Source organism: Asparagus officinalis, chromosome 9 (genome assembly GCF_001876935.1).
Source record: "Asparagus officinalis chromosome 9, Aspof.V1, whole genome shotgun sequence".
Classification (NCBI taxonomy): domain Eukaryota; kingdom Viridiplantae; phylum Streptophyta; class Magnoliopsida; order Asparagales; family Asparagaceae; genus Asparagus; species Asparagus officinalis.
In genome coordinates, this window is record NC_033802.1 from 51258080 (window position 1) to 51271502 (window position 13423).

Genomic DNA, 13423 nt, shown 5'->3' on the forward strand with positions numbered 1-13423 from the left:
TAAAACTCTTAGTAAAATAGTTAATGAATATTTTAAAATGTTTCTTGATTTATTGTGGATGGTAATTCTAGAAGGAAAGGATAGCATAACCGAAACAACTCGTGTGGCTAAGAAGATTGTTTCCACTTTAGTCTTGATTACAATAGGATCAATGCGTGTCCCAATGATTGTATCCTCTACTATAAGGATAAGAAAGACTTTAAAAAATGTCCAATATGTAGAGGTTCTCAGTGAAGACAATGTATACACACTTCATCACTAAAGGTAATAGAAAGCAATGGCATGGAGAGTAAGATTGCAGCAAAGGTGCTTTATTATTTTCCATTGGTCCCTAGATTGTAATGACTTTATATGAATAAATACACACCTTAGAACATGAGGTTGTACAAGGAAGGTCGTGTTGATGATGGTAAACTAAGACATCCCGCTAATGCAAAGGCATAGAAACATGTTGACGAGATGAACTCGATTGTGCATATGAAAGATTAATGCATACCTATAACAAATTGCATCATAACTTTATAGATTTAAAAAGCAAGCATGTTGTTTTAAAATCCGATCATGAGACGCTCGCATCCAAATTTGATATCATTGCTAAAGAAAATGCAATTCTTCAAGAAAACAATAATAAATTAAATTTAGAAAATGATAAATTGATCTAAAAAATAGCTAGCTTATTTCATGATAAAAATGATGCCATATTAGAAGTAAAAGCTATTAGAGATGAATTTAATTCTTTTAAGAATGATCATGTTTTCTTTACTTCTATTTCCAATATGTGCATAATAATGAGTTGAATCATATGAAAAACCATATATCCTTTTTAGATTCAACCTTAAACAAATGCATTGAAAAGAATAAGAAACTTATGGACTTGTGTGCAAAGTCACGTGATACTACTTCAGCACCAAGAGTGTTTTAGTGCCAAAAAAATGTTCAGCACCAAGAGTGTTTCAGTGCCAAGAAGGCTTTGGATTTTATTGATAGTGGTCATGTCCCTAAACTCTTCAGCACCAAGAGTGTTTCAGTGCCAAAACATGTTTGATTTTAAGGAATAAATTTTTTTAGCGTTTTTGTTTTTCATGTTTATAAAAGATGATTTTTATTTAGATTTTTTTTGTAAACAAATTGTGGATATTTTTACAAAATATATAAAAGAAAATATCTTCATATATAATATAAATAGTGTTTTAAGTTTTTTAATCATGGTTCATGTTCAAAATGCATATGCATTCTGGCTATCATCAGTCGACTGATCACTTTTATCTGTCGACCGATGGCTGTTACTCAGTCGACCGATTGAACAAATCAGTCAACTGACCAGTGAGTTTTTACTGAATCTTCTTATCGGATTTTTGTCTTCAAACCCATGTTTTGGAAATGTATTTTTGTTATTCATTACCTATTATGAATTTTATTGATTTTGATTCTGAATGAAGAGATTTATGTTGAGAAATCCCCCTGATTTATTGATCTTTTTTTTTCTTCCAAATCATGTTTATTGGATGTAAAAAGCTTTATATGGGTTGAAACAAGCTCCAAGAGCTTGGTATGCTCAAATGTTCTTGTCAAATATAGTACAAATTAATCTTTGTTTGTTTTATCCAAAGCATACTTCTTTTTTATCTTTGTGGATGAAACATATAAATGTTCGACATTACTTTTTGTATGTTTAAGTATATAGTAAGATGTGTCCCTTATTTATAATTGACACAAAATCTCTATTAGCGGACATCTTTTCAAACCTCTTTGCAAAGAAATTATTTTGTCATATAAGAGGTGAATTGGGCATGTTTATCACTTGAATCATATTTGCTTGATCATTTCTTTATCCTTTTCAAAAACGATATTTCATGATTTATTTATCCTTTGATTCATGTTTAATTGATCATTTATTTCTCTTCTAACTATGATGTCTTTACAATCATTTGATTCATATCTTTGCATTTTGTTGTTTAAAAATTCTTATCTTAAATTAACTGTCTAATTTGGACATGATCAATCGACTGAACATGCACATCAGTCGACTGAAACATGCACATTAGTCAATTTATAATTTCATTTGATTGTTGACATTCATTTGACTTTCATTTGGCTTTCATGGATTCATAAATTTTTATGATTTTTCATTCATGGATTTTCATAAATACTTTCAAAAATATTTTCATTTTTTTCTTTCATAAATATTTCCGGATGACACTTTTGGATCCTTATTTTATTGGAGTTTTATTTGTACTATTGTTTTTCAAGTTTATTTTTAGACTGTTTTTATATATATCTTAGTGATATGTTTGAGATCTTTATAATACCGTTCATGATGATATATATGTGTTATCTTGGGTCACTTTAAATGTGAGTTGCAAATTAGTATTTTTTTTCCATATCTATGTGTTTTGCTCACATTGTACGTCGTATGATTGCCTCAATTCTTTCGTTTGACATATGCTTTGAGGCTTTTTGATAGGGGGAGTCTTCCCTATTTAATTATATTCACCGTACCTATATATAGGGGGAGCTTTCGCTCTCTTTCTCCTTATAGTTTCCCCCATTTCATGTTGACAAAGGAGGAGGAACAAGTGTATTGTGAGTATCTCGTTTTCTTTCATTTACTATTGGTTAAAGTATGTGTATTCCATATTTTTATATTTCTTGTGAAGATTGTTTGTCATCATAAAAAGGGGGAGATTGTTAGGTCTCATGTTTATGAGCCTATTGTCTAATCTTGTTTTGATGATTAACAAACATTTCCGAATCTTATTTTTTAGTATTTGTGTTTTTCCTCCAATATGCATCCAGGTTAGATTTGCGCCTTAACGATGATATCTTAGAGGTTAGTGGAAATTAAAATGAAGCCGTCGTAATTCAAGTTAAGGTACATTATCGCTTCATCCCACTGCCAAGATCGAGCTTCACGAAGATTATATGCTTGGTATAGTGTTCACAGCTTAGGTGTTTACTTTATATGTTATACTTAAAAGCTCAAATCATACACACAAACACACACACACACACACACATGTTATTTCGTAAAACGGTCAAAAATACGTTAAGCCCTATAAATATAAATTAGTTTTCAAAATTCATCTATTTGGGAAGCTGTGACGCCCCAGGGTTCAGACAAGGCTATAGTCCAAGGTGAAACCCGGATTATTAAACATGCTAAGCATTAACACCATGCTACGACATGTTTCACCATTATAATTACTATCTCTCTAGTAGAATAACCAAATAGATAAAGATACAAAACAGGCAAATAATAGAAATAGTACAAGAACAGAATATGCACAGAAGAAGTATATAAACAAATGTGCCCAACTGAAATAGAGTAAGAATATCTCTAAACTGTAACAATGTATCATGTCTCAGAATAAAGAGTCAAATGAATCTCACTAAGGTATTCAACCTCTACAAAATAAAAATACAAGTCTAGAGTCTGAAAATATTCAACTACTATGAATCTCTGGAATAACTACAAATATGAATAATTAAATAAAATCTAAGATGAAATACCATCAACTTACGACTCTCCATGTGCTGGACTACTGCCTAAAAAAGGGGGAAACAATGAGTGTTAAAGCGCTAGCAAGATCATTTTCACCACCCCCAGGGGGAAGGGGTAGTAGTATATAGGAAAATACTATTAGTACAATATAGATATAAAAGCATTGACCGTGTATAGATGTGATCATTGTGGTAGATTTGGTCATTTGGCCAAATTTTGTTTTGATTTAAAGAGAGTTTCCTGTTTGCAAATTTTTTTTAAAGAACAACCTTTTTTTGCAAATGGTTCCCGTGCACTTGTTTATGGTCAACAAAATCATATGAGCCTTTTTCATTGCACTTATTGTAATCAAAAAGGTCATTTGCACAATTTTTTCTTTGACCGTGTTCGTGCACCAAATGCGTCCAAGAGGGTTCATAACCCTAGGGCTTTGAGCTTTATGGATAGGGGTCATGTCCCTAAGTTTTTCGGCACCAATAGTGTTTGGGTGCCTAAACCTTTTTGATTTGTAAACCAAGATCTTTAAATGTTTTTATTTTGTATTTCTTGGTTTATTAAAAATTTTAAGTCAAAACTTTCATTTTTCATTTTATTGGTTTTGATTTTTGATGAGAGGTTTGTGTTTATATAACCCTCTGGATTTATTAGGTGTTTATTCCTAAATCTTATTTACCGGGTGCTAAAATGTTTATATAGGTTGGAACAAGCTTAAGACCTTGATATATTGTTGCCTCTCTTGCATTTTGTCAAAAAATTTTGTTTTGATTCGTAGCTTTGAATTCATTATATAGCGCAAATAGATGATTCAAATTTCAAATATGCTTTATAATGTATTCTTTATGTGGTTTGATCAAATTTTATAAAGAAAATTTCTTTTATTGATCAAACATCATTTTTGGTTTTAAATCTTATGATTTATGATTTTATTGGTTGGTTTGTTTTCATTTGAAAACTTTTTTCATGATTCTCATGTTCTTTTTATTTTGATTTCATAGATCTACTTTTAAACATGGTTTTTATGTTTGTATAATGAGACATTATTTTATAATGACATATCAATATGTGTTCTCATTGTCTTTTTATATGTGAGTTATTCTTAGCATATTTTTTTATCTATGCTTGCTCACATATATTTGCCTTGGTCATCATTGCATATATTCCATAAGACATTTTGATAGGGGGAGTAATCCTTATATTTGTTTTTATACTCACCTATGCTTATTGGTAGGGGGAGCTTTCGCTCTGTTCTTCTTTTATTTTCCCCTTTTTGATGTTGCCAAAGGGGGAGAAATATTGTGAGTATATCTTGTTTTGGTTATATGCATGATAATTCTAATTTACATATTGATTTCCTTTCATGCATATATCTCTTTTTATAAATTATTTGTCATCATCAAAAAAGGGAAGATTATTGAGTCCTTTTGTTTTGATGATGATTAACAAACAATTTACAACTAATGTTGTTTGTCTAGTGTTTGTGTTTTGTATTTATTCTAGACAAACAAGAAGTTGGAGGATGGATGGAATCGAGCATTCACGATCATATCCAATGGAGGTTGGCGGAATTGTGGAGTGAAGCAATGCAATCAAGTTGAAGATCCAAGTTCAACCTTCATTCGCAAATTTACCAAGATAGAGCTTCGTTGAAGATTACAAGCTTGCATATATCTAGTTTTAGGTTTTATATTATGTGTGTTAGTAATTTAAGCTCAATTACAAACACACACATTTTATTGGTTTATATATATATATATATATATATATATACATGTTTTAGTTTTATTGTTTACAAGTTTATATAAATATGAAACCTATATTCGTGTTTACATATATATACATGTTTCATATTGTTCATTGTGTTAAATACACATATTGTGCAAAACTTTGTATTTTGATAAAATGCTATATTCATTGTTTATAGACTTCAATATCAGTTTATTCATATTTTATTAAGTCTAATTAAAATTAGTTTATAAAGTTTCAAAACATGGTTTATGTTCAATGTTAAAAACAAGTGTTTTTCATTTACATGTTTTAGACTATTTTGTAAAGTGAAGAGATTTCTCTTTTGGGAGGTGTTTTTTGAAAACCAGTTTTTGTAACATGTATATTATCATGTTTACAATCATTTTCCAAAGTTTTATATTTTTTGATTTTATTTGCTATTTTTAAAAGATATTTGAAAATCAGATTTCTGTTTCAAAACAGGTTGATAACCTTTTATCAGTCAAAGTGCACCATAATTTTGTTGATTTAAAAAGCAAGCATATTAGTTTGAAATCCGATCATGAGTTGTTAGCTTCTAAGTTTGATACTATTTCAAATGAGAATGTGATCCTCAAAGAAAAGAATGATAAATTAAAATTGGATCATGATTCTTTAATTTCAAACTTTGCTAGGTTAACTCATGAAAGAGATGATGCCATGCTAGAAGTAGTAGCTATTAGGAATGAATTTGATTCTTTTAAGAATAATCATGTTTGCTCTACTTCTAATGTTAATGCTAATGTGTCTAATGATGAGTTGAATGTTATTAAAATTCACATTTCATCCTTAGATTCAACTCTTAATAAATGCATTAACAATCATGATAAGCTTATGAACATGTGTGCTAAGTCTCATGCTAAAACATCTAAATATTCTATTCGTTATGCACATATGTATAGCAAAATTTACAAGTGCTCTATTTGTCGTCGTAAAGGCCATTTAGCTAAGTTTTGCTATGATGCACATAAACCTAAAAATGCTAATGCTCCTTGTGCATCTCATCAAGTTTCTTCATCACATTCACATGTACATGCACACACTCATCATGTTCATCATAAGCATGCCCATGTGTATATATGTGATCATTGTGGTAGATTTGGTCATTTTGCCAAATTTTGTTTTGATTTAAAGAGAGTTTCCTATTTGCAAAATAATTTTAAAGAACAACCTATTTTTGCAAATGGTTCCCGTGCACTTGTTTATGGTCAACAAAATCATATGGGCCTCTTTCATTGCACTTATTGTAATCGGAAAGGTCATTTGCATAATTTTTTCTTTGACCGTGTTCGTGCACCAAATGCGCCCAAGAGGGTTCATAACCCTAGGGCTTTGAGATTTATGGATAGGGGTCATGTCCTTAAGTTTTTCGGCACCAATAGTGTTTGGGTGCCAAAACCTTTTTGATTTGTAAACCAAGATCTTTAAATGTTTTTATTTTGTATTTCTTGGTTTACTAAAATTTTTAAGTCAAAACTTTCATTTTTCATTTTATTGGTTTTGATTTTTGATGAGAGGTTTGTGTTTATATAACCCTTCGGATTTATTGGGTGTTTATTCCCAAATCTTGTTTACCGGGTGCTAAAATGTTTATATGTATGACGCCCCTGGGTTCACACAAGGCTGCAGTCCAAGGTGAAACCAGAGATGTCAAACCTGCCATGCACCCACACTGTGCATAAACATGTTTCACCAATCACAGTAATATCCTCTAGTAGAACCAAATTGAAGTGCAGGTACAAACAGGCAAAATAAAGGGAATAAATGTAATAGACATGATATAGAAGAGATATCTCATAAATGAAAAGAATCATGTCTCAACTATAATACATCTGATATCTAAATAATAAAAATGTCTCAACATGAATCAACTAAAAATCGTACTAAGGCACACTGCCTTTACAATATGAATATGAAACTCTAATGTCTGAATAAAACTCAAAACTACAGTGGAGTCTCTACAAGTAAAAATACGCGATGACGACTATGCCAGATCTCCGTCACCTTGCGGCTCTCCGAAACTCCGAACTACCTGAAAAGTAATTTAAATAAAAAAGAACAACAACAAGAGTGTCAGAGCGCTACATCAAGATTACCTCCATCCGCCCCCAGGGAAAGGGCTACAAGATGAAGGGAATGCTCTATCTATTAAGCATAGTTTACCTAGATTCATTTTCCCCGTATCTAAGTAGGATTAACATTTAGAAACCTACAACACGAGACGTAGTACGTCGAGCAAAATAATCCAAACAAGGAAACCCTCATGTATATACCATAAGTCTCAAATTGTAGATATTTAAACATTAATACCAAACTAAGAAAAGACAATCTAATAAAACCAATAATTAGAAATCCATAACACGAGACTGGTACGTCGAGCGAAATAATCCAAACAAGGAAACCCTCATATATATACCATATGTCTTAACTTGTAAATCTCTAATCATTGATCCTAACTAAGAAGTAAAGAAGACAGTAAAAGAAATAAGATATCAACACATCGTATTTATAATATCTTCCACTATCACTGGAGAGATAGAATAAAATACCAATACATAATTTTATATACTTTCAAAAGTAACGTATCTCAGTCATATAGTTCAATGGTAGGTCGTATTCATAATCGGCATCTGTCATACTTAGGCTATCAAGTAATTGTCTCAGTGTAATGGACTACCTTGTAGGTATCCTGAACTGTGTACACGGCTTATTAGTCTCATCGCGATCTTAGTACGTAACATGAGTGCGGGACGGACTACCAAATAGGCATCCTAGAAATACAGCTCACAAGCCTCATCGCATCCTAGTGCGGGACGGACGGCTAAATCAAGCCTCCTAAAATCCGACTGAATAGCTTGTACATGTGGAATATCGACGCACTACCTCATGTAGTACTGAACTGAGCTCATCAACGATATCCACCTCATGTATAAACTGTGTATATCTGGTGTGTCAACGCACTATCCCATATAGTACTGAGTTGTGCTCATCAACGACATCCACCTCATGTATAAACTGTGTATATCTGGTGTGTCGACGCACTATCTCATATAGTACTGAGTTGTGCTCATCAACGACATCTAAAATGTATATGAACTATATCTAATTTAAATATGATCAAATCAAAATTTATCATAATCCCATTGGGATTCTTAAATGTATAACATAATATATTCATGACTATACATATAACATCAAGCGGCTCAAAACTCCGCGAACGCACCTCAAAACGGCGCAACACAGCTCCACAAAACGAGCAGGAAAAATAGACAGAATATCTGTTAGTAAAACAAGCATATCTTTATCTAGGAAAACTATTTTTACAAATGGTTTTTTGTTTTTAAAAACTAGATTCACACATATTTCAAATGACATAAGTTTGGTTCAGTTTGGAGTTCATTTGTTATCCTAAATAGATTCACACATATTTCAAATGACATAAGTTTGGTTCAGTTTGGAGTTCATTTGTTATCCTAAATCTCCAGTTAAATATTATATATGTGTTGACATAAGTTTGGTTCAGTTTGGAGTTCATTTGTTATCCTAAATCTCCAGTTAAATATTATATATGTGTAGCCATTTTTCTGCATGACATGTTATTAGTAAACATAACATATGTTTTTCTATAAAAAGTCTTTTTAAGAATGGTTTTATGTTTTAGAAACTAGATACATATAGATTTCATTTAAAATTTGTTTGGTTAAATTTAGAGTTTGTTTGCTATCTTAAACTCTTAATTAAAGATTATACAATTGCTGTAATTTTCTGTAGAAAAACATATATATAGTACATCACTTAAATTTCTCATATATGAATAAAATTATGAGAAACCCTAATGATAATGATCATGATACTATCATAAACAATAAGAAAAGATTATTCATCTAGTATTTGTTTTAAGCTTTACTATAAAAAATCAGACTTTTAACACCTCAGGTTAAGATTAAAGCATGAAAGCACATATTCAACATCATATTAATCATCTACACTAGTTATTTAACTATGGAGATAGGTTTTGGATGAAGATAATCTTACTTTAAATGTCATTCTAAGACTCTGAGATAAACAACAAGCAATTAGTAGTGCAAATAACTCGTTTTTCTCCTTGCTACACGTCGATGATCTCGCCCTTGTGTCGATATTTGCTTCACAAAGCTCTCAAAATTCTCAATTTTAGGGTTAGGGCTTTAGAGAGGAATAGGGACTGCTATGGTTTAAAAATCTGATGTAAGGGTGAAAATTTTCATGAAAACATAAGTATATATATATGCAAACCCGAAATAAACCCGTTTGACCCGAACCAGGAAACCTAGTCTGACTAGGAAAATAATATTCGGTATTTTGGTAATAACTTTCGCATCCGATCTCAGAATAAGGTGATATAAGATTTGTTGGAAATCTCTTTAAGATGCCTACAACTTTGATATTTTAAGTTTTCCAAGATTCTAACTATTTCAGTGTGTAAAAAGCATATACGTTTAACTGGTCATTTTTCCCAGATTCAGGCCCGTGCATGTGTGCATGATATCACTTCTATATTCACATATATATATTGAATTGATCTCAAATCAATTCTTAGCATACTAAAACATTAATAAATATTATTTTTTCATAATACAATACATTTATTATTTATTATAAAATATTCAAATTTTTGGGGTTTTACAATATGGGTTGGAACAAGCTTAAGAGCTTAATATATTGTTGCCTCTCTTACATTTTGTTAAAAATTTTGTTTTGATTCGTTGCTTTGAATTCATTATATAGCACAAATAGATGATTCAAATTTCAAATATGCTTTATAATGTATTCTTTATGTGGTTTAATCAAATTTTATAAAGAAAATTTCTTTTATTGATCAAACATCATTTTTGGTTTTAAATCTTGTGATTTATGATTTCATTGGTTGATTTGTTTTCATTTGAAAACTTTTTTCATGATTATCATGTTCTTTTTCTTTTGATTTCATGAATCTACTTTTAAACATGGTTTTTATGTTTGTATAATGAGACATTATTTCATAATGACATATCAATATGTGTTCTCATTGTCTTTTTGTATGTGAGTTGTTCTTAGCATATTTTCCATCTATGCTTGCTCACATATATTTGCCTTGGTCATCATTACATATATTCCATAAGTCATTTTGATAGGGGGAGCAATCCCTATATTTGTTTTTATACTCATCCATGCTTATTGGTAGGGGGAGCTTTCGCTCTGTTCTTCTTTTGTTTTCCCCTTTTTGATATTGTCAAAGGGGGAGAAATATTGTGAGTATATCTTGTTTTGGTTATATGCATGATAATTATAATTTACATATTAATTTCCTTTCATGCATATATTTCTTTTTGTAAATTGTTTGTCATCATCAAAAACAGGGAGATTGTTGAGTCCTTTTGTTTTGATGATGATTAACAAACAATTTATAACTAATATTATTTGTCTAGTGTTTGTGTTTTGTATTTATTCTAGACAAACAAGAAGTTGGAGGATGGATGGAATTGAGCATTCACGATCATATCCAATAGAGGTTGGCGGAATTGTGGAGTGAAGCAATGCAATTCAAGTTGAAGATCCAAGTTCAAGCTTCATCCGCAAGTTTATCAAGATAGAGCTTCGTTGAAGATCACAAGCTTGGGTATATCTAGTTTTAGGTTTTATATTATGTGTGTTAGTACTTTAATCTCAATTACATATATACACATTTTATTTGTTTATACACACACACACACACACACACACACACACACACACACACACACACACACACACATGTTTTAGTTTTATTGTTTACAAGTTTATATAAATATGAAACCTATATTCGTGTTTACATATTTATACATGTTTCATATTTTTCATTGTGTCAAATACACATATTATGCAAAACTTTGTATTTTGATAAAATGCTATATTCGTTGTTTATAGACTTCAATATCAGTTTATACATATTTTATTAAGTCTATAAAATTAGTTTATAAAGTTTCAAAACATGGTTTATGTCCAATGTTAAAAACAAGTATTTTTTATTTACATGATGTTTTAGACTATTTTGTAAAATAAAGAGATTTCTCTTTTGGGAGGTGTTTTTTGAAAACCAATTTTTATAACATGTATATTATCATGTTTACAATCATTTCCCAAAGTTTTATATTTTTTTGATTTTATTTGCTATTTTTAAAATATGTTTGAAAATTAGATTTCTGTTTCAAAACAGGCTGATAACCTGTCATCAGTCGACTGGTCAGTCGACTGATGTGTCGACTGAAGAAATTTCCTGGACCAACAAATAGTTTCTGTTTTGTTTCAGTCGACTGATCAGTCGACTGATCAGTCGACTGATGAGGTCATTAGTCGAATGACGAGTTCATCAGTCGACTGATGATGTGTTGCTGGCTTGTAACGGTCAGCTCATCAGTCGACTGATGAACAATATTAGTCGACTGACGGCCCAACGGCTAGTTTTTTTCCAGCTTTTCTATTTTTGTCTTTTTGCTGGGATTTGTTGGTTTCTTCTTGGTTTTGGGGTTTCCTATAAATACCCCTACATATCCTCAGTTCATTTTAACAAGAAGAAAGTTTTTAAAACAAGTTTACAAGGGTTTTAAAGTTTGTTTAGTGTTTGTTTACAAGTTTGTGAAGAAATTTTCACAAGAGTAAAGTGGAGATCATCCTTTGGTGTTTGAGTATTCACTCTTCTCCCTCTCTCTTGTTATCATTAGAGAAGTTTTACTTAACTCATATCTAGCTAATTTATATGTTTGATTTTCATTTCTATAAGCTAGCATTTATTTGAGTTTAGTTTTATTTAATTTATCTCTTTGTTCACACACAACCTATTGAGATTATTGTATTTACATTCATAGTATAATTTGGGGTTGTGAGTTTGTGACATTGAGAGTGAGCTTACATTGTGTTCTCATCCATTGTAGAGAACAATTTATTTGTATTGTGAGCTATAATTATGAGGAGCAAAGTAGGTGGTAATGCCTAGAGAGAGGTTGTAATTCCTAACACTTGAGGGAGACACGGGCTAGAGACCAACACTTGAGGTGATAGTTAGTGTAGTTACATTGTGAGTGATTGCGAACGTTGATCAGTGAACGTTAAAAACCAATATTGTGAGGTGTAAATGTTTTTCGGGTAAGCGTAGAAAACCCGGTGTGATAGTGGAGATCTCCTCGAGGTGAGGAGCGGAGACATAGGTCGTGGGGACCGAACTCCGTGATCATATCGTTTGTTTGAGTTTGTCTTTAGCGTTCATTTATATTCGTGCTTATTGTTTATATCGCCATTGTCAAGTCCTCTTTCTTTATATTACCCACTATCTTATTTATCTTGTTTATGTTTATTTCACCCTTGTGTTACTTGTATATCCTTGCACATATATTGTTCATATCTCATTTGCTAGGATATTTGTTAATAGGTTTTTAATTTAGCATAAATCTGATTAGATTAGCATAAACCTTATTCACCCCCCTTTAGGGTTCCTTCCTAGTGGCATTAGGGTACTTTTAATGTATATCATGTATCCAAAATATACCCCAAACTTGTGTAATCTAATATGGGAGCAAACTACGACTGTGTGAATATGTCTTTATCACATAACAATACTTTTGTAAGGTTCTCACATTCACATGTGGATTCAACATCCTTACTCAATCGTCCTGCTGCAATAGGTTTTATCTTCCTATTTCGGATATGCTTCCAGATGATCATACAATGGTGAATAGGCATATCAGCCCAAACTACAACAACACACAGATCATCTTTGAGTATTTGGTACAACCGAGGTCTCATTACGGGAAAAATAACCAAATACTCCTAGTGTGGTACAACCGATGTCTCATTATAGGATAAACAACCACACTGTGCATCCATAACTGATGAGCAATAATTCATCATATGTTCTTTCATTTTCATCAACTCAACGTGTGTCAAATACCTCGATAATGCATGTCAATTCAATATAAACTAAGTGTACGTGCACATATCTTGGTGTGTGTATCAAAATCTAGTGTTCACCAACACTTCAGGTGTTAAATAGCTCATAAGTATTATAGTATAACTTGAAAAGATCGAGAGAATCCCTCGAAAACAGAAACAGGAGTCAAAAACATGCACAAGCTGTTTGCCTGACTGGCGGTCGACTGCGACTTA